This window comes from Maylandia zebra, unplaced genomic scaffold (assembly GCF_041146795.1).
Source record: "Maylandia zebra isolate NMK-2024a unplaced genomic scaffold, Mzebra_GT3a scaffold03, whole genome shotgun sequence".
Classification (NCBI taxonomy): domain Eukaryota; kingdom Metazoa; phylum Chordata; class Actinopteri; order Cichliformes; family Cichlidae; genus Maylandia; species Maylandia zebra.
Genome location: NW_027490033.1, coordinates 662,894 through 683,741, shown reverse-complemented (window position 1 = coordinate 683,741; position 20,848 = coordinate 662,894). Strand labels below are relative to the sequence as shown.

The window sequence follows — 20,848 nt, the reverse complement described above, 5'->3', positions numbered from 1 at the left end:
ACTGTCACTCCAAAAGAGTTAGGTGAGGCTATATTCACCTCACGCTTCCGTCGGTTGCTAGGGTGATGTTCAACTCTGTCCATGAAGAAGACATGATCCGATAACTTCACCACGGCACACAATCCTCCCCATCCCTCAGGGAGTGATAGATAGGCTTTATGTCCACACAAGAAATACCAATCAGCCAAAACTCTTGTTCCTTTACTGCTCGGCACCATCCTTGCACATCCTGTCCACTTCTGACTCTTTGCTTTTACTGGTATCCTGTAAGCCCGGTTGGACTTGCATTCAGTCCTCCTTAATGTCAAGTTCTCAGCTCACTTTGCACTGGTCAAGCATTTCATACACCTGCTCTCATTCTCTGGAGGGCAGTAGGTGTATATGTATCCACATAAACGAAGCGGCAGCTCCCCCACTGACAGTGATCCATTGTTCATCACACACAACGGCAGTTGAGCTGTATTCAGCTTGTTCAGCAATATTATGTCTGGCAGTGGGTCTGACACTTGAGGCCAGGCCAATAAGTCAGTTTGCTCAGAACAATTCACATCTATAAGTGGCGACTTACTCCAGGTGATGTTCAGAGGTGTACTATAGTTGGCCTGGGACCAGAGGACTCTGTTGCCAGGATGAGTTGCTAAGCCCAACAGACACCAACTCCTGTCCTCTGGTATGCTGTACAGCCACAGTCCAGATGTATATGCGGATAACGGCATATGAGCACACACATAGCAGTCCGTCCTATTGTTCAAGTGAGCAGTTGTATTCATAAACTGCCACCAAAAGTTTGTAGAATAGCCATGAGGGTATTGGGTGTGGTTTCCTTGGACATACAGGGTCTCCACAGCTGACCATGATGACATCAAAGCCATTACACCCAGCAGGGTAGACAACACTTTACCAGCCATTCTGATGAGTACCTGTGGCTCAGTTGGTTTCTTCACCGGATTGAGACGAAGGGCCCTAGAGGCTTTCCCCCCCTTTGTACCCGGTCTTCCTGCCACTTACTCCGAGCTGGCCTGGATGTGTGTCACCTTTTTGCAGTGGCTTTGGTGTATCCAGGTGGGTCGTTCTGCAATCTTCACAGCAGTTGGTGTTGTCAGCAGAGCCTGGTATGGTCCGTCCCACCGTGGCTTCGACCAGCACTTCCTCTTTATGACCTTTATCAGTACCCAGTCCCCTGGCTTCAGACGTTCTTCCTGTACAGAAACAGAATCATCTGGCAGATTATTTGCACTCATGACTTCTTTGCTTTTCAGCATTTTAATCATCCAGTCTGCTAGTGTGTTTTCTTCTTCTGCTTTATCATTATCATTACAAAACACTGGAACTCTAAATGGCCTGCCATATATTATTTCAAAAGGCGTTAGGCCATTATCAGTTGGCGTGATTCTCATATACATTTTCACTAGCTCAATGCAGTCTACCCATGTTCTGCCTGTTTCCTCCATTGTTTTCCTGAGTCTCAGCTTTACTGTGCCATTAGTCCTTTCAACCAGCCCTGCACTTTGTGGGTGATATGAGCAATGGTTTTTCAGCGTTATCCCCAGATGTTGTGACATTTTCTCAATAACTTCATTCACAAAATGAGGACCATTGTCACTGTAAATAGTCTGGGGGATCCCATGCTCTGGGATCACATTTTTGCATATCACTTTAGCCACTGAAATAGCATCTGCTTTCTTAGTGGGGACAACTTCTACCCACTTTGAGAACGGGCACACAATCACCAGGCAGTACCTGTAGGTGTTACAGTTAGACAACTCAATGAAATCCATATGGATTACTTCAAATGGGTAGCTGGGTCTGGGAAACTTTCCTCTCCTAGGTCTGAGGTTTCCCTGAGCATTATGTTTACAACATATTAAACATGCTTTACAAAAATGTTTTGAATAAGCATTGAATCCCAGTGTGAAAAACTGCCGTTCGACTGCTGCCACCATCCCAGCTGTCGAGACATGGCAGAGCCCGTGGCTCAAACTTGCAGCAGTCCTATATAGGTTCTTAGGCAATATAGGTTTATCACAAAGATAGTAGACATCACCTCGCAGGCTTGCTCCTTTAGTGAGCCACAGCTGCTTCTCAGCTGGAGGTGAGTGTGACTGCATGTCTGCTAACACATCATGTGTGATGGGCGTAGTTTGCTCCTGTGACGCCAGAACATGAACCCCATGTGTTCCAAGGGCCGCTTCCTTTGCAATTTTATCTGCAAAGGCGTTGCCTAGTACAATGGGGTCAGTGCCACGTGTGTGTGCTGCACATTTACAAACCGCAACTTTACTAGGCAGTAAGACTGCTTTCAACAGGGCCTGCAACAATGTCGCATGCTCCACAGGTTTACCTGTTGATGTTGTCATGCCTCGTCTTGACCACTGAGCGGCAAAGAAATGAAGTGTAGCATATGCATACTGACTGTCAGTATATATAGTCACTGCCTCCTGTCTCTTCTGCGCCTGTTCTAACCACAATTTAGCGGACGCCACTTGTAACTCTCTCTCCTGTTTCAATTTCCCTGTCGCACAAGCTGCTTTCACTGTCAACTGGTCTACTAACATTTGACATTGTCCTACAACCAATTTACCTTCAAAATCATATTTCTTGCGCCAATGTCCTAAATACTTTGCGCTACCGGGAGCGAATTTCACCATAAACTTCTCGTCACCCTCTGACACACTCTTGGTTGCTTGGGAACCCATAATAACAACAACAGCTGCCGACGTCACAGACCACGTGTTCTGCTCCGCACACACTCACACAACAACAACAACAACAACAAAAAATATCCTCACACACAAACAACAAAAATTAGGCCTATTGTCTCAACGCAGTCTCACACAGTGACTGCGTGCTTTGTCGCACACAGTGGCAAAGACTTACATAGCAGTGATCACGCGCTTTATCGCACACAGTGATAAAGACTTTCAACGCAACCTCACACAGTGGATGCGCGCTTTGCTGCACACAGCGGCAAAGAATAGTCGCACACAGTGACTACACGCTTTATCGCACACAGTGATAAAGACTTTACAACTCAGCCTCACACAGTGGCTTAGATTTTTCACATACCTACTTGGTGTTGCTTATTGCGAGTAGCATCAGTCCCGAATCCCGTCAATCGTCATCCATCGAGGAGAAAAAACAGACGGCTAATCCACCGGCTCGATGACGAATTCTCACGCCTCGGGACTTTGCTGCAGGACCTCTATAAGTCCTGGCTGACGTCAGTCTGTCGGCGTGTCTCTTTTCCCCTCGGTGAATGTCGACTCCAGGGATCCGGCTCTCGAAGGACCAATTAATGATAGGTTTGTAGTTTGAACCTATCCACTGGAACGTTAAGGACAATCTGCTACGCAGCAAAAAGCAAGACACAAGGCACCAAAGTTCTCTGGTTTACTCATGCATGAGGGAGACCTGGCTGGAGCCAAGCGTCGTTCCACCACTTGACCACCATCAGACTCTCAGCCAGGCTCCCCATAGCACTCCTTTTATTGTGGTTACATGAATATGCATAGGGTCATTAACATATAGCATCTCACATAGGTATACATGTGAACAAAGAATACTGTGTGTGTGTGTGTGTGTGTGTGTGTGTGTGTGTGTGTGTGTGTGTGGTACTGCTGATCAAAGGGTCATATAACATCCTTGGTCAGGAAGAGGGTAGACCCCCCTTCACCCTAGATGGTTCACCCTAGATAACATGGTGAGGAAGTCCAGCAGTTCATCTAAACAAAAAGCACTTAGACTAGAACAGACGTAGCTACGTTAATCCTGCCATAAAACAATAAGAGAAGGTACGACCTCTCTCGTGCTCCCAGGATGTGGGTGTGCATTCTAGTGTGGAATACACACCAAGCCCCTGCAGCCTGCTAAAGATCACACATCCTATCACTACACAATTGATTATACACCTCTAAGAATATATGGTTAAATATTTCCTAATACAAATGACAATAATAAAATCTAAACCCATCAGAAAGCGAGAGTTAAAACACTGAACAGTGTCCACTGAGCTTCTCATGCTCTTCTCATGCTCAAAGAAGTTTAACAGGAAGGACGACTCGTCCATCAGGCGTCCAGCTGTCCGTGACCGTGTCCACAGCAGAGTGTGACCGAGGCTTCATGCTAACACGCACACATGAAGCTAATACCACCACGAGCAGCTGCTCAGTGGATTTGGAGGACAAATGTCTGCAGCTTCTCACAGGCAGTATGCAGAATGTGGATCTCCACAAAGACTGTGGAGAGCTCGTCCCACACTCTAAATCCAAACTTGTCTGCACAAAACTTCTCACACGTTCCCGTCACAAGTGTCTTCTAAGTGAAGCTACCAGGTTCAGGTCCAGCTTGTTTATCTGGAGCTGCAGGAGATGATCCATCCTCACAAAGCAACACAGCAGATATGCAAACACACAACACAACCAAAGGATTCTCTCTGCATGTCTGTGGCTGATGCTGCTGGAACGAAGCTGTTTGAAACCTTGTTGTTCTGCACTTTGGGACCAGAAGAGGAAACTGAAGCTCTGTGCAGAGGGTCCAATGGAAGCAGCCAAGCGCTGTAAGTGTCTGCTGTACAGGGATGCTGGTTCAGCTGTGGCTCAGTTTCACAGTGTGACTCAATAAAAGCAGCAGGAAATCAAAGCTTGATGCTTTCATCAGTGTGGAAATAAGAAAGTTTCCTGTGACAGACGCTGGAGCTCTTTCACTCTCAGCTTCACAGTTTCAGCTTCAAACTTCTTCCAACATGTTTCTAACACGGCCACATTCCACCTTAATGGAGCTGATATCTTGTGCATCAGCACATTTTCTAAAGGCAGCGATCACATCTTTAGTTTTGGATGTTTAACTGCAGATTGTTTGTGTTTATAGCACATTAATTACAGCAGCAGCGTTGACCACAGTGCTGTACAAGAATCCAAAATAACTATTAAAATAACTCCTAATATTAATATCACACATCAAATATCAAATAACTCTCATGCTGTATTAAAAGCCAGTGAATACAAATGTGTTTTCAGAGCAGATTTACAGAGACTGACAGCAGGAGCTGGGGCTGTTCGATAGAACGATGTATATATGATGACCATATGAAAACGTCTATCGTTTCATATCACGCTCTTTGTTTCCTGCTTATGTGTTTGTGTTTTCCAGATAAAGCTTTCAAAATAAATCTGAAGATCCTGTTGAGAGTTTTCAAAATAAACACAATACATTACTGCGGTCGCTCGTTTATCGAGTTACATTCTAAAAATAAGTCTCAGAATGAAGTAGCAGCTTTATGTTTTACAAGTATTATAGAAGTTTTAAGGCAGTTAAACCCTCACTGCACACTTTCTACACTTTTCTCAGACAGGCATGAACATTTTCACACTTTTCTCTCTTGTTTAAACAAAGTTCAAACCTTCATAGAAAAATAAGTTCATTATTAAAGAATGAAAGCAAAGTGTTTCTGAAACGTGTCAAATCAGCCTTTGCTGGCATTAAATGAGCTTCTGTGTGAGGAGCACTCGTCCATGGCCTGGGCTCCTCGCTGTCAGGTAAAGTTTCATAAAGCTTTTGAGTTTTTCTGCAGATAATGTTGGTGTCCAGCACGATGTTCTTTTTCCTGCGGTCACTGAGCCACAAAGCCAAAGCTGACTCCATCCTTACGATGTTCTTGTTGTGGACAGTTACAACCTTTTTGCCTCCTTGTTGAAACTATGATGGTCAGCATCTTCCTCTGCCTTTGGCTGCTACCACAGGTGCAAAACGTCTCGTCATCATTGTTGTTTGTTGGGACAAAACGTACAAACATACAGTGCAGCACTGCAGAGTCACACTGCTGTAAATTTGAACACATTCTGTACTGTACAGGAGACACGGCACGAGATTGGCTGACAATGGTCTACAGCCAATCAGGACGCAGAACACAATGCGCTGTAAAAAACAAAATCATGCAAAATTGCACAAAAAAGATCAGCGAAACAGCGAGGCCGCCAAAGGTGAACTGTGTTACAGCGAGGGACCAGCGTATATGTGGTTGTTGGGACGATAAATGTCTTTGAGCTTGTGTCAGAAGACGAGCTGCAGCTTTCTGGACCAGCTGCAGTCTTGCCAGGCAGGTCCCACTAACTCCAACATATAAGGAGTTACAATAATCCAGCTGGGGCGTCATGAAAACGTGGATCGCCCGTTCAAGGTTTTTAAAAGATATAAATGATCTCACCTTAGATAAAAGCCTCAGTTTGAAGAAAGACCGCTGTACAACTGAGCTCAGCTGTTTTTCAAATTGCCGTCAAATATAAGCCCCAAATGTAATAATGCGATTTAATAAAAGAGCTGAACCAGTCTAATAGAGCGCCCTTGATGCCGCCATGCTCCAATGGTGAGGTCAAGATGCTGTGGTCAAGGCAGCGGTCAGATCCAAAAGCACAGCGGAGTCTCCTGATCAGTGGCTGATAAAAGATCATTAAGAACTTTTCAAAGTGCAGTTTCAGTGCTGTGAAGAGCTTTAAAACTAGACTGAAACCTTTACAACAGATTGCAGCTGAACAAATATAATCTTTTACAAAATCTTCGACAGGAAGGGAAGCTTTGAAATAGGCCTGAAGTTTGAGCGGACAGAGGATCCAGATCAGGTTTTTAGTACAGGCTGTACAACAGCATGTTTAAAACAGGCTGTACAACACCTGAACTAAGACTGCTGTTAAAAATCGCTAAGATGTCGGAACCGACAACCTTTAAAATCTTTTTAAACACGTGTTGGAACAACTTCATTTGGACAAGATGATGTCTTTATAGCATCACATCGTTCCTCCACCTGATCAAACCACACAGGCTCAAACTGATCAAAAACAGCTGAGCAGGTGAATATTTTAGCCCCGGTGCGATCTCGGGCGAGAGTATCGATGATGGCCAAAGGGCAGCGTCCAGCTCTACGGCCGCCGAAGAGCAGACTCAACAGACGCGCGTGATGTGGATCCTACTGCTCTAAAACTGGAGCTTCTTCAATCCATTAAAGAGGACATTAGTACGCTGTTAAAAGAAGAAGTCAGAAATGCATTGAAAGAAGATTTTGACAATATAAGGGCTGACGTGCAAGGACTGAGAAATGAGATCGCTAACAGCATGGCGGCGACGTGCGGCGAAGTTGATGGAGTAAAGGTTAGAGTGAAAGAAGCTGAGGATGGGCTGTCAATGTGGAGCGATGAGGTGACCACCCTGCAGTCTACAGTAGAGAGTATGAAGGAGGAGCTGTCTGACCTGAAGGATAAATGTGATGAAGGCAGGAAGCGTAGAGCTAACATCCACATCATAGGGATCCCAGAGGGCCTAGACTCGAGCTCCTCCACGGCCGTATCCGTGCTACTACGTGAAGTGCTGGGTATGGATAAAGACGTTATTGTCGACCGCTCACACAGGAGCCCTATCCTGAGAAAGCCAGCTGGTAACCCGCACGCCGTCATAGCCGAGCGTCACTACTACCAGGATTGTGTGGCTACGCCGTGCCAGGGCCCAAGCCCCGCTTGAGTTTAACGGACAACCTATTGCAATATTACGACTGGGCGATATGACCCAAAGTTCATATCTCGATATTCTTTAGCTGGATGGCGATATACGATATATATCTCGATATTTTTGAAGCCAGAAAGTACGAACAAAAAGAGAGTTCTTAGTCAAAGCTGTGTCCCAAATCTCACACAGGCACATTTATTAACATACAGCGTAGATGTACATGAAACAATTACTCAGGAATAAATGATCAGCATTTATTAAATAATAATGCTCCATAAATAAAAGAAAACAATGTTGTTTTTGTGCATAACAAAAAGCTCACAATCGTGCAGTCAAAATGTAAACAGACGCTGAGCATAATAACAAGCAGCTGCTCTGTTCCCAGGTTCTACTGCGTGACTGACAGCCTGGAGTTTGAAACCCTCTTTGTAACCGTGTCTCTTACAGGTGCCATTTATGGTCCTTATACACACTCAATACAGTAATATTACGTTGAAGCAGAGTACGTATCACTCCGCGAGGCTCCTCGTAGCTGTAATGCTCCAACAATCCATCAAGCGGTGCGGCCTCGTAGCTGAGCAAAGTCGTACCAAAACATCTTTTGAAAGGTTTCTGCGCGCCGTGTAGCACATAAAATCGGTTCGAGGTCAGTAAGCACAACCAGAATTCATCCATAAGCCGCACTGTCGATTTATGAGAAAATTACAGGATTTTAAGTGCAGAAAATATAGTTTATGGTTTTCATTTGATCTTAGCAAATATCTACGCCTCTAATTGGGACGATCACAGATTTTTCACTAATGTCTTTGCGCGGCTCCCCAATATGTCATCACACAATATCATCTTTGAGGGAGACCTAAACTGCTCATTATCTGCTATGGACCACAGTTCACACAAAAGTACACTTAGTCCAAACTCAGCATGCGTCATTCAGAGCTTTCTTGATAATTATGGGCTGGCTGATGTATGGAGATTTCATAATCCTGCTTCACATCAATACTCTTTTTTTCTAATGTCCATAAAACATATATTTGTATAGAAAAACGTCTCCCTTTAGTTACAGAATGTGATTATAAGACTCTGGTGATTTCTCCTCTTGTTTTTTCAATGTGTATTCCTGATGCCTGCTCCAACTATCAGCCATGGAGATTCAACTCAGTGTTGTTAGCAGATGAAGAGTTTGTCAGTTACAAAAGGTCTCAAAGACATTTTTTTTCTATCAATCAGACCCCAGAGATGTCATCATCAGTCATTTGGGAATCTCTAAAAGCATCTGAGAGGCCAAATAATTTCATTTTGTGCCAAACAAAGTGCAACACTGAAAGAACATCATCCATAAATATTGAGTAATAACTGGACTCTCATACAGCGAGACTCGAATGCCTTTAAACATCAGCTTATCCTGCTGATCCAAGTCCAACACTGAGTTTGTAAAAACATGTTTGTCAATCATTTTGTTTGGTTTCTGAGGAAAATGATTCAATAAGTTGCTGCTAATACACAACATTTCATCATATTTCCTCATAACCCTCTTTTGTCTGACCATTTGATCCCATTTGAATTTGCAATAAAGGATCCACAGAGTTTGGTGACAATAATGACAGTAGATGTTTGTGTGAAAGTGCTGGAAGCAAATGAGTGTGTGATGTTCTTTCAGTGTTGCACTTTGTAGACGCTCCCTGAGCACTGGTCTCACAGCCAGCTGCACATAGAGACCAGTGTTGTTAGTCCAGGTCAGAAGATGACTTGTTGGAATGAAAATGAGCTTGTAGTTTGTCTGCTTTAATAATGTGACTGGAAAAAGGTGTTGGACTTCAAATATGTCCATTTCTGTCACACTTCACCTTTAAAAGTGAAGCCATGTGGTTCCTGGAAGGAAAAACACGACTTTTTCAAGTCTTTGTCCTGTTTTTATGAGAAATGTACGACTTTAATGTGAAACATTCAGAGTTTTTTCTCTTGTTGTGTTTGTTTGAAGCTGCTTCCTGTTGGCTTCAGCTGTTTGGAGTTTCCATTTTCTAAACTTCTACATTCTGAAGCTTCTTCAGCTCTGAACAGATGATGAAACACTGAATGATTTCAAGCACTTTGTCTAATAAACTTACATCTTTCATTCTTTATACAGATTGTGGAGCTGTGGTTTGTCAGAGATCAGCTGTGATTATCTGGCAGCAGCACTGAAGTCCAACCCCTCCCATCTGAGAGAGCTGGAGCTGAGCTGGAACAAGCTGCAGGATCCAGGAGTGAAGCATCTGTGTGGTTTCCTGGAGAGTCCAGGATGTAAACTTGAAACTCTGAGGTCAGTCAGCATGTTTTAGTTGTGCTGAGATGAATATGATGTGAAAGTTGTGCTGACACTAAACTGCAGACATCAGGCTGATATTATACTGATCCACACTGAGGATCTTCATGGTAAAGTCTGTTTTCTTCTTCTCTGGTTTAGTCCATTGACTGCAGCAGAACAATGTTCACATTTCAAACCTTCAAAGAAGAAGAAAAATCCTCCACTGGAAAATTCACTGTGAAACTCTCAAACTCTTCATTGCACCTTAAAGTCTGTCTGACACTGAAATCCAAAGCAAAATGTGCGTTTGCTTTACAGACAGCAGTCCAACACAAACATACACACATCATCCAAAACACAGTCCAACATCCAAATCTCCTCCACTGCCAGCATGAATGATGGGAAAGAGAAGGAGGAACACTCTGACATTCAGGGTTAGAATGAGTTTCATCAAGCAGACTGTGAAGATCAAAGCTGCATTAGAAAGCTTACATGAATGAATGAGTGGACAGAAGTGGACAGAGATCATCTGAAGCACTTCAAAGGCTTTAAATCAGCACATTTCTCTTTATTCTTTATCAACTCTGTTAGTTTCTCTCAGTTTTCTGTGGAATGAAGCTAACAGCAGGCTAATAAGATGCTGACCAATAGGTTTCTATTAAAGGTTGTAATTTGTATATGAAAAAGTGCTTTGGCTCAGCAGGGATCAGCTTACAGGTAGAATACAGCTGCTGGATGGGATTAGCATGTCATAGCTATCTACCAAACTGCTAACTGGGGGATTTCAGGCCATCTATGGATCATTTTTGCTAACTGTTTATTCAGCTTAGGCTCACAGGGCTGCAGCCTGTGCCCTAGCTGTCATAGGGCAAGAGGCGTGGTCCACCTGCACAGGTGAGCAGTCCATCACAGGGCCAACAGAGAGCGACAGAGAAGCACTCCCTCACATCCACACCTACAGCCAATGTAGAAGCACCAATGAACCTAAGCAGCATTTCATTGGACTGTGGGAGAACATCCAACCTCCACAGAAAGGCCCAGCTGACCAACAAGCTTCAACCTACAACCTTCTTGCTCTAAGGCACTAGTGCTAACCACTTTTGCCCATTTCAGCCCAAATCCTGCATCTTCCTGTTTCTGACTCCAGGCCAGCTCCACTAACACTTTCTCATCAGACACTGCCACCTAGTGGAGGAAGTCTTAGTTCCATTTGAAGCTTCAGATTACAGTTAGTTCCTTTACAAAGAGGTGGAGGTGGTGGGGCCACAGCACCATCATCACTGAGTGCCATAGGACACTTAACCTTTGTTTCCATATGCTGGGAACTTCCTGTTGTTCCAAGGAGGACTGGAAAATGTGTGAAAATCTCCCAGTCAGTTCCTCACAGCACACTTCAATCATTTCCCTCCCACAGCATCAGGACCAGGGCTTTTTCTCTCTTTGGTCCCACTAAGAGATTTCCACACAAACACCTCATCAGTGGGACTCTCAGAGCTACCAGCCCTTTGCTACAATCACAAAGCTCTTCATTGAAATCAATGATATCAAAGCTGGAATCAAATGAGTCCAAGTCTTCTGCTGATTCAGCATCACATTCATCTTTGCTCCTTGTTCTGCATCCCCACCATGGACTTCATTCCTTTCCAAGCCAGCCTTGAGTGTCCTTTATTCAGCTCATCCTCTGCTTTACTTTTACACCTGATTTTAGCTGCTTTATCTCTCTTTCAACAGGTTTCTGTGCCTCAATCTTTTTCTTCTCTCCCTCATAACAAGACAGCTTCTTCTGCCTGAGAACATGTTGGAGTGATTTACTAATCCAGGGCTGCTTATTGGGGAAAATACTTCCTGTTTCCAAAGTAATCCCCATTTCTCCCAGAAAGAAATGTCAGTAGAAATCGATGATCTAAGTGAGAACATGAGCCTTTAAAAAGTCCCAGTGGGTGCAGTCAAAGCAGTCCCTCAGTCTCAGTATAGAGTCTTTGGTCCAGACTGGAACAGCTGTGTGCCCAGTTTGAGCTCTCTTCAGTGCTGTGACCTGACAGACCCAGAGGGGCCATCACATCACATTTAGAAGCTCCCCTGATGGAGCCACAACACATGTCCAATACTTAGTCTGTCTTGTTGGACCAACTGGAAGAAATGATTCAAGGACTTAGTCACAGAACAGAGATTCAAATCTCCAAAATCCAACTGGCTGCATCAGGACATATAGTCTGAAACTCTGCACAGTTTCCTGTTTGAAGCTGCTTCCTGTTGGCTTCAGCTGTTTGGAGTTTCCATTTTCTAAACTTCTACATTCTGAACCTTCTTCAGCTCTGAACAGATGATGAAACACTGAATGATTTCAAGCACTTTGTCTAAGAAACTTACATCTTTCATTCTTTATACAGATTGAGTGTCTGTGGTTTGTCAAAGATCAGCTGTGATTATCTGGCAGCAGCACTGAAGTCCAACCCCTCCCATCTGAGAGAGCTGAACCTACAACTTAACAACCTGCAGGATCCAGATGTGAAGCAGCTGTCTGATCTTCAGCAGAGTCCAGACTACAGACTGGAGACTCTGTGGTCAGTAGAGTGATGGAGTGAGTGGGTGGTGCTGTCAGCAGTATTGTACTAAACACAGTCAGTATGAAACAAAGATCCAGTGTTTCCTGTAAAGCTGCAGCTTCTCAGTGAAGCTGTGAGAGGAGAACGGTGACAGGCTTCAGGATTGGACACAAACACTTCCTGTTTCTCACCTTTATGGTCACCATAGTAACGGCTGACACGCTCTGATCAAACACTGTCAACAGCCAATCAGCTCTCTGAACAAAGCAGCACGCAGACCAATGACTGCATTGATTTCCAAGTTTAAAGCAGTGAAGAACACAGTCTGTAGGTGAGGAAGAATTTAGTGAGAGCAGATGTTTGGATGGAATTCCTCCAGTTAACAGCTGGAACCGTCCATCTGGATTGTTGGGCTTGTTGTTGGGGTTCCTACAGAGCTCAGAGTGGACACACCAAGGTTCTTCTAATGAATGAAAGTCCAAACTCAAACTAGGAGGGAAAAACATTTTCAGCAACTTCAATAAAAATCCAAAGATTAGAAAAAGTGAAGCAACAATGAGTCCTAGTACAGTCCCAGCACTGACGTCCCTGCTGCTCTTTATACTGGATGTGCTGCATCACTGACTGACAGCTGATGAAGAGTCTCTGGAAACACTCGTTTATCTCCTCTGCTCTTCCTCCTTCTCTCTGCAGGTGGAGCTGATGATGGTAAACAGGACGGTGTGTGTGCTGAGAGAGGAGCAGCTGTGTCCTGATGATCCAGAGAGGTTGAAGCAGCAGCAGCTTGTGTGTAGAGACGCTCTGACTGGGCCATGTTACTGGGAGGTGGAGAGGAGAGCTTCATCCAGCAGTGACTGACAGAGGAATGAAGTGCAGATGACTGTCAGTGCTGCAGAGTGAACTGCTCTGAGAACAGCTCCACTGTCAGACACAATGTAGAGTCCAGCATCAGCCCTGTGTGTCCCTCTGGATCTGACAGAGGATCATCAGTGTATCTGGACTGCTCTGCTGCTGCTCTGTCCTTCTACAGTCTCTGCACAGTCTCTGTCTCACTCTGGAAAGATTTTACAACTTGTTGTAATTACAGAACGTTAATATAATATTCAAACATGTGATCTTCTCTTTATTTCTGAATCTTTACCAAATAAAGAAAAACCAAACTAACAAACAGAAGCTGTCGTGTCCTTTTTCACCACATCTGTGAATCTTTTCTGTGTTTTTCCTCTTTTCCTCCTTCCTGCAGCTCCATCTTCATCATTCTGTGTCCAGTATATGTGAACACGTCCAAAGCATCTGAGCCTCATGTTACCCGTTTGTGTGAGTTACGCCTGTCGTTGTGTTGTGGTGTATAAATAAGGGGCAGGAGACAGCGCTGGATCTCTGAGTTCTTTACTCTCAATTTCTGCAACATCTGCAATATCTAGAAATGCAAACCTGTGAGCTGTGTGTGTTGTGCGTCTGCTCGGCCACCTCTCCTCCGGCCGTGCTGGAAGCAGCTGTGCGTTTGACAGTTTTATCGACTCGACAATAATCGAACAAATTAAATGTTCAAAAATATCAACTTAAGCACTTCAAAGTCAACAAAAAGCTTAAAACAATGAAATAATATTTCACTGACAAAACAACAGCTCATAAGAACGATACACAAAATAATACAGAAACAAACAAATAAAAGTTATTAACCAGGATCCATGTTTTTGTCACAAACACTGAATCAGCTGATTCACTCTTTATGTTTCTGAGTTTGTTTTGTGATTATAGTTCTGGTTTCTGTTTCTGTGTCTTCACTGTGTCCCACGTCTCCTTACTTTGGACTGTCTGTCCTGTCACTGAAGGTGTCTGCCCAACAAGGACGTGGTGCTGAATGCATCCAGACCCCTGCTGACTGTCTTTGCAGCTTCGGTCAAAGGTACAGTGTCCACTGTGACCCTGAGAGCAGGACACAGCCAGAGGTGAGTCAGCAGTTACAAACTAAATGCTGCTGACATGAATCAAACTGCTGGATAACCCACTGCTCATGAAAATGGCACCTTTCTGTTGCTTTTTGAGATTACTGAGAATATTTGAATTGTGACTCAGATGGCAGATCCAGGCTCTCAGCCTCCAGCTGAAACTTCCAGTCCTCCCCCAGCCAGAAGCTCTGATGCTGGGCTGAGAGACTTTGATCCTTCCCTGGATCCAGAAATCCAGGAGGGAGAAGGAGAACAGGACCTCCTTCCTGATCTGGAGAGGCCTGAGGGAAAGAAAGATGGAGCAGACAGAGCTTTGAACAAATCCAAACCTCCTGAGCTTCACCTCCACAAAGGTGCAGACACTGATGCACAGATTCACATGTGACACCTGCAGCGTCCAGCTTGTGCCGCTGACATTATCTCCACTCTGATACAAGCCTCATTCACTCGCTCACACACGTTCATACAATCACCTTTTCCTCACAGTCACACACATGAATGTAATGAGGGGAACTCGGGTTCACTGTCATTCCTCAGGATACTTTGATATGCAGACTGGAGGCTCTGTGGATGAAACACCGACTGTCTGAAGCACTCTGAAGTGTTCATGATGGACTTCATCCTGATTAACACTACAATACTTGTTAGAGGCCTTTTATATGTAATAATATTCTTTTCCATTAAAGCGCTGAACATTCTCACTCTTTCTTGACCAGGTGTGACAGGTGAAGGACACCGGCGAATAGGAGGACAGAAGCTGAGAGCCATTAGTCACATGACTTCAGCTGCTGCTGCCTCACCAACCACTGGCCCCTCGGTGAGTCTAGAGTTACAGCAGTGACCACAGGAAGTGCACACGTGTGATCTAAAGCTACATGTGGGCCTGTGACCATCAGTCTTCTCACTGTGGTAGACGGGTTTGTGAGTCCCTGTGATGCTGGGAGTGTCCAGGACAGTCGCTCCTGATCGGGTCTCTCATGGAAAGCTGGTCCCAGGAATTCCTGGAAAATTCCTCCACAAAAGACAACTGGGAACATAAGTGCAGAGTGACAGAGGTGCTCAGCAGCCCTGCTGTTATATGGGAATAGAACCAGAATAGTCGGCAACCACTTGAGTTAAGTTAGCCAAAGAGATGCGACTCAGACTGACTTCATCATGTTGGCAGCGTGTCTGCATTGATAAACTCCAGTTATTCACAAATCAGAGAATAATTCCAGTCATTCAGAGACAGATTGTGATTGTTTGGAGGATGTAATCGTTTCCCTTCAGGGAGCGTGTTGGACGCTCAGTGTCCGGGTGATTAGCTGATGCAACTACTTAGAATCAGTTTGTGAATATGAAGAAAATCAGTGCAGTCACTGGACAAACTCTGATTCTTCCTAGTTTCACTCTTGTTTCAGTCCAGTGTGACTGAGGTGGTAAAAAATGATCTGACTTTTAGCCACACAGCTGTCTGCTAGAGAAAAAGCCTTTGTGCACAACTTTCTTAAAGGCAAACAGCACCATGTTCACTGCAGCTGCAGCAAACGCAGCAAAGAGTGAAAGTTGGACTGAGAATGTTGTGACTGTTTCATGAGAAAGAGCAGGAAAACAAGCATCACACACCCAGACACAGTGCTGGGATTAGAATTAGACTTTAGAGCCAAATGTAGGACAAAAGCTTTAATATGAAAGAGGAAAACCCAACAACAGCCAGAGCATGAAGCTCAAATCTATACCAATCACCAAGAAAGCTGACAGGCCTGTGACACGTCAGAGACGCCGTTCAAATCATAAAGAAGTTGGTTTATTGACAAAATGTAAAAAACCAAAAGAATCAAGTCAACCTTCAGTTTCGAGCGAGTAGACCAATCAGGCACAGCAGCAGCTCTAGAATAAGCAACAATTTGATGTATTACAAACAACCTTTCATATACACACATACATATGGCTCATATGCTGTTTAAAAAGGCCTCAAAGACCCAACAGATTACACAAAGTACAAAAACACTTTCATTCAGACAACAGTCAGCTGTGCACGAGACAGAGAGCCGACTACAGTTAGTAACATGGACTCACTTTGTTTCAGACACGACACAAAGTAACACAAAGCCACAAAGAGCAGAAACATCAAAAAGGAGGCAGAGCAGCAGCAACTCTCCATGAGCTGTGAGGCTAACAGCCACCCACACTTCCTGTGATGCATAATGAAAACAACATTAACCTGAAGGATGATAACAACAGAAAGAAGTCTAAGCTAACGTTACACAGCGCTCACACAGCGCTGACTGTACAGGCCTCACACAGCTACGACCTGCATCCACAACACCTGATTCTACTGAACACAAACAAGTTAATGATATATGAGCAATCCAGGGAAGGCTTCCAGGAAGGTGAGGATCCAAAGACAGCTCTACAACAGCATCAGTCAGCAACAATGTTACTAATCACTGACTCTTTCATCCTTTTATACTCAATCAAAAAGTGCTGTGTTCACATTTGTTTCTGCTGAAATCCAGAGACTGAAAATGCGTCTTTTTAAAGTTTGAATAAACTGACTGAACTTCTCACGAGTCCAACCGTGAGGAACACTTCCCCCCATGACACATCACAGGACAACGTCTCAGTGGAGGGGGGACAGTAGCTCAGTTTAGGCAGTCACACTCAGAATCGATGCCTCCAGTCAGGGTCAAACGTGGTCCTCAGAAACCTGCAGATGTTTGGGCCAAGCTCTCACTGGTCTCTGCGTCTGTAGACTGAGCTGATGTTTCTCCAGGTGTCTGGTAAAAGCACGATGCTGCTGTCCAATGAGGCGAGGAGAGAAGTAGCCAAACAGGCGAGAGCCGTGAAGGAGGAACGGCGGGCAGCTCTGGATGCCCGACATAAATACCTGATGAGCAGGTTGGCCGACGCCGGCAGCCTGGAGGAGGCAGCGGTGGAAGACGCCATCGTCTCTGATGACAGAGTAAGTTCAGAGACGTGATCCTTCCTCAGAGTTGAACCTTTGAGTCATTAATGTCTGATTCTTCCAGTTCAGTCTGATCCATGAATTCTTTGCTGCAAACGGATCCAAGAAGCTGATTTTCTTCTATCAGGATGTCAAACAGGTAACTTTGATCACATTTCAATGACTGACACATGAAGGTCTAACCGCTCTTCATAATCTGCTGTCCTGTTTGTTGCAGCGTACTTTGTATTCATATCTTTTAATATCTGCCTTTCTCCCAGAGTCCGTCCTCCCGTCAGTCTTCCTTTGTGGACGCATCAAACTCAGCTGTGGCTCAGAGGAAACTCTTCCTCACTACGGGGAACTCTGAGGTTGGCTTCAGCTTTTTATGTTTAGTTAATGTGAGAATCACAGAAAAATGCTGATATGAGTGGAAGCTTCTGCTGGGAAATTGGCAAAGAGCAGATTATTGAACAGCGAGGCAGACGGTTCATTTCAGTGATGCCAGTTTATTAGAAACGAGGACTGTGGGGCTGCTGGAAGTCAGGACGGCCGTTCTCTGGATAAACCTGACAGCTGAGGTGGAGAGCAGGATTTATCCACAGACGGCTTCTTCCAAGCAAATGTCCTGAACACACCTGAGCTGAGGGTTACACAGTGTGTCCTGTGTGATCTCTGCTTTATGGTGGTTGAATCTCACAAATGTGACCATCAGACCTGACGACTTATTTGTGATGTTTTAATTAAAAATATCCTGGGTGAGGTTTTTGGGGCCTGTCCCATGAGGAGGAGTCTCCAGGGCAGACCCAGGACACACTAGAGAGGTTATATCTCTCAGCAGGCCTGGGAATGCCTCAGTATTGTCCTGGATATGCTGGAGGAAGTGGTTGTTTAGGGAGGTCTGGGATTCTCTGCTTAGACTGCTGCACCTGTGACCCGGGACCAGATAAACAGGAAATGGATGTTTGAAATTCAAAGAAATCCTCTTTTAATAATGAGGAAAAAAGACAGCAGGAGATCCATCGCAACTAACAAAACACTTCAAACACATCAATGCATCAACTTTAATCAACTTCATTTGGTTCAAATGAAGGAATCTAACAAAGCACTCACTAAAATGAAACACCAGTTAGTTTCCCGAGCTCAACAGGTCGAACACCTGAGTTTGGTTTGCGGTGCAGTTTTTATTTCTTCTAGATAACTTGGGTTATTTGCACAGGAAGGTTTTTTAAATGTATTTCTTAAGTACGATCTTATATGGGGGTTGATTTTATAGCATAACAGAATAATGTAATAACTCTAATAGAGTATAAAACATTTGCAGAATGAAGTACAAGGTGAAGAAAAGTCAGAACGTCCCTATTTGAAAATACAGTCTCAGAAGGTCAGAGATGGACAAATTCAGCTACAGAAACATGTGGCCATTTTTTTAAAGCCATAGAGCATATTACAGACGACACAAAGAGCAAACACTGTAAACTTCTAACCACAGACCTCACACAGCTCACACACGTCAGAGTGAAGCTGTCATTTCCTGAAGCTTCCACACAAGAGAACTGGCAACAAGGTGGAGTCCTCATGGATCACTAGCAGAGAAATGTGGGTGGGTGCCAGACCACATGGACTCGACTCACTTTCTTTCATACAAAGGAGCAGACTAATGCTGTCATCCTTAAAGACTAACTAGAAACAAGCAGTGCGCTCGCATCGACTCGACTTGTTTTGCAAGTTTGAAGTGAGATGGTACTTTGGAGTCAGCCTCCGAGATGATGGCTGGCTGGTTTTTGAAAAACATCTCATATTTATACAATGAGTAGCAGACTTTCCTGACTTGCAGAGGTCAATGTCCTCCTCAGTCATGCGCCATGAGTGGCACAGATACTATTCATCAAATAACTAACATGGCCTTGATTGTTACTCCAGAGACTTATCTGCGATGTAGCTTTATAGCATTTTCATTAGCAATCGTATGATTTGTGTTACAATGACCTTTGTGGACGGGCCCGGACCCCCAGGCCTCGTCCGTGACGCCGACGGTGAGCGCAACGTTTTTGTTTTCTTGCGCTTAAAATAACCTGATCAGCGTTCTGCGGACGGTTTGTTTACATTTCTCACATCTGTGATTGTTCACACGGGTTGGACACGAGCAGAGAGGGCTTTCAAGATGAAAAAGCCAACGTGAAACTTTAACGGACGACAAAGTTTTTCAATCAAATCTCCGTCACACCCTTCCTTGACCTCATCACGTTATCCACCTTAGTCAAGGAACAGTGGTTCGGGAAAATATGCATTTGTTTTTTGGACCAGTTTAAAACGTATCTCAACTAGTGATGTGCGGATCGATACTGAAATATCGATTCCTCCGATACCCGTCATTGTGTCCGGCCCCTTGGCGTGCACACTCACAACAATGGCTGAGCGTAAACAGAGTCATGTGCAGACGTATTTTACCTCCACGAACAGCTGAGACGTGGTTTGCCATACATGTGGCAAGAATGTGAGGTGTTGTGGTAACACCGCTGACCTGGTCAAACACCTCAGAGTGAATCATATCACAGAATATGACGAGCGTATGTTGAGGCGAACTGAAGAGGAGGAGAGGGAGAGGTGCTGCCAGGGCGAGACAGACGTCTCTCACGGAGTCCTTTAATGCTGCAGGCAGGCAACAAATAGCCACAACTTCAGGTTTTTCATTTCTATATGATAATTCTGCATCATTAAGTGAAAAGAACAAGTAATCTGATGTCCTGTGATCATTACGACGCTATAATTTGAGATAAAATAAAAGATAGAGTAAAAAAAATAAGTTTTTGTTCAGAGTATCGTATCAGATCAGTATCGTCGATACCACCCTGAATTTTACTTGGTATCGGATCAGAAAGGAAATCAGTGGAAATCAAATCCTGCTTCTACAGGTGTCCAGTTCATTCACTCTGACCCCTCCAGATAAGCGTTGCCAGTTCTCACTGTGCTGTAGATCACATTTTCTTGTGTTTGGGGTTATAACGGTTACTTTTGAGGTCTGTGTTATAAAGCAAGTTAATCCTGAATTTAACTGGAGAAGACAAATTCCCACTGCGTGGTGTAGTGCACAGCCAGGCATTCTTTACATTAGTTCGTTTGACAAAACCAAAAAGCCGAAAGTATTTACTTGGAGTTTGGTTTGATGAAATAAGTGCCAGAATCAGTGAATACAAATGATTCCAATGACATGAAAACTGGTGGAAGGACAAATCCCTCAAGAAAAGCACGACTAGCACATTAAGTTTGTTTGTAATCATCATCATCTCTAACACCATGCGCACAACAGTGATTTTGTTACAGAACACTAAGATAGTAAAATCTGGGAAATGATGATATTTCTTTCCAAAACTTCCTGTCTGGAAGACATTAAAGCTGCTGTGCCACCTGCAGCTTCTTTCAATCTACGTTATGTGAATATATCTTTTTTTTTTTTTGGGTTTGAACATCCATTCAAACTCACTCTCTGCCTAGCAAGTCTCATTCCCTCATTTCCTTGGGGTCCAGCTTCACATACGTGGCACTGAGCCTTTTCCTTTGTCACCTCTTTCTGCTACATGCCTAGCCTCCCAGTTTCTTGGTCTATTTTCTTCATTTCGCTAACTACACTTCTTTTTCTTTGTAAATC

The 20,848-nt window shown here is 44.2% G+C and overlaps 1 protein-coding gene across 1 annotated transcript in view; it reads left to right on the top strand.

The window, feature by feature from the left end:
- The window catches only part of LOC112432436 (protein NLRC3), a 3,307,575-nt gene that overhangs the window by 2,697,700 nt on the left and 589,027 nt on the right, over positions 1-20,848 (top strand). The window lies entirely within an intron of this gene.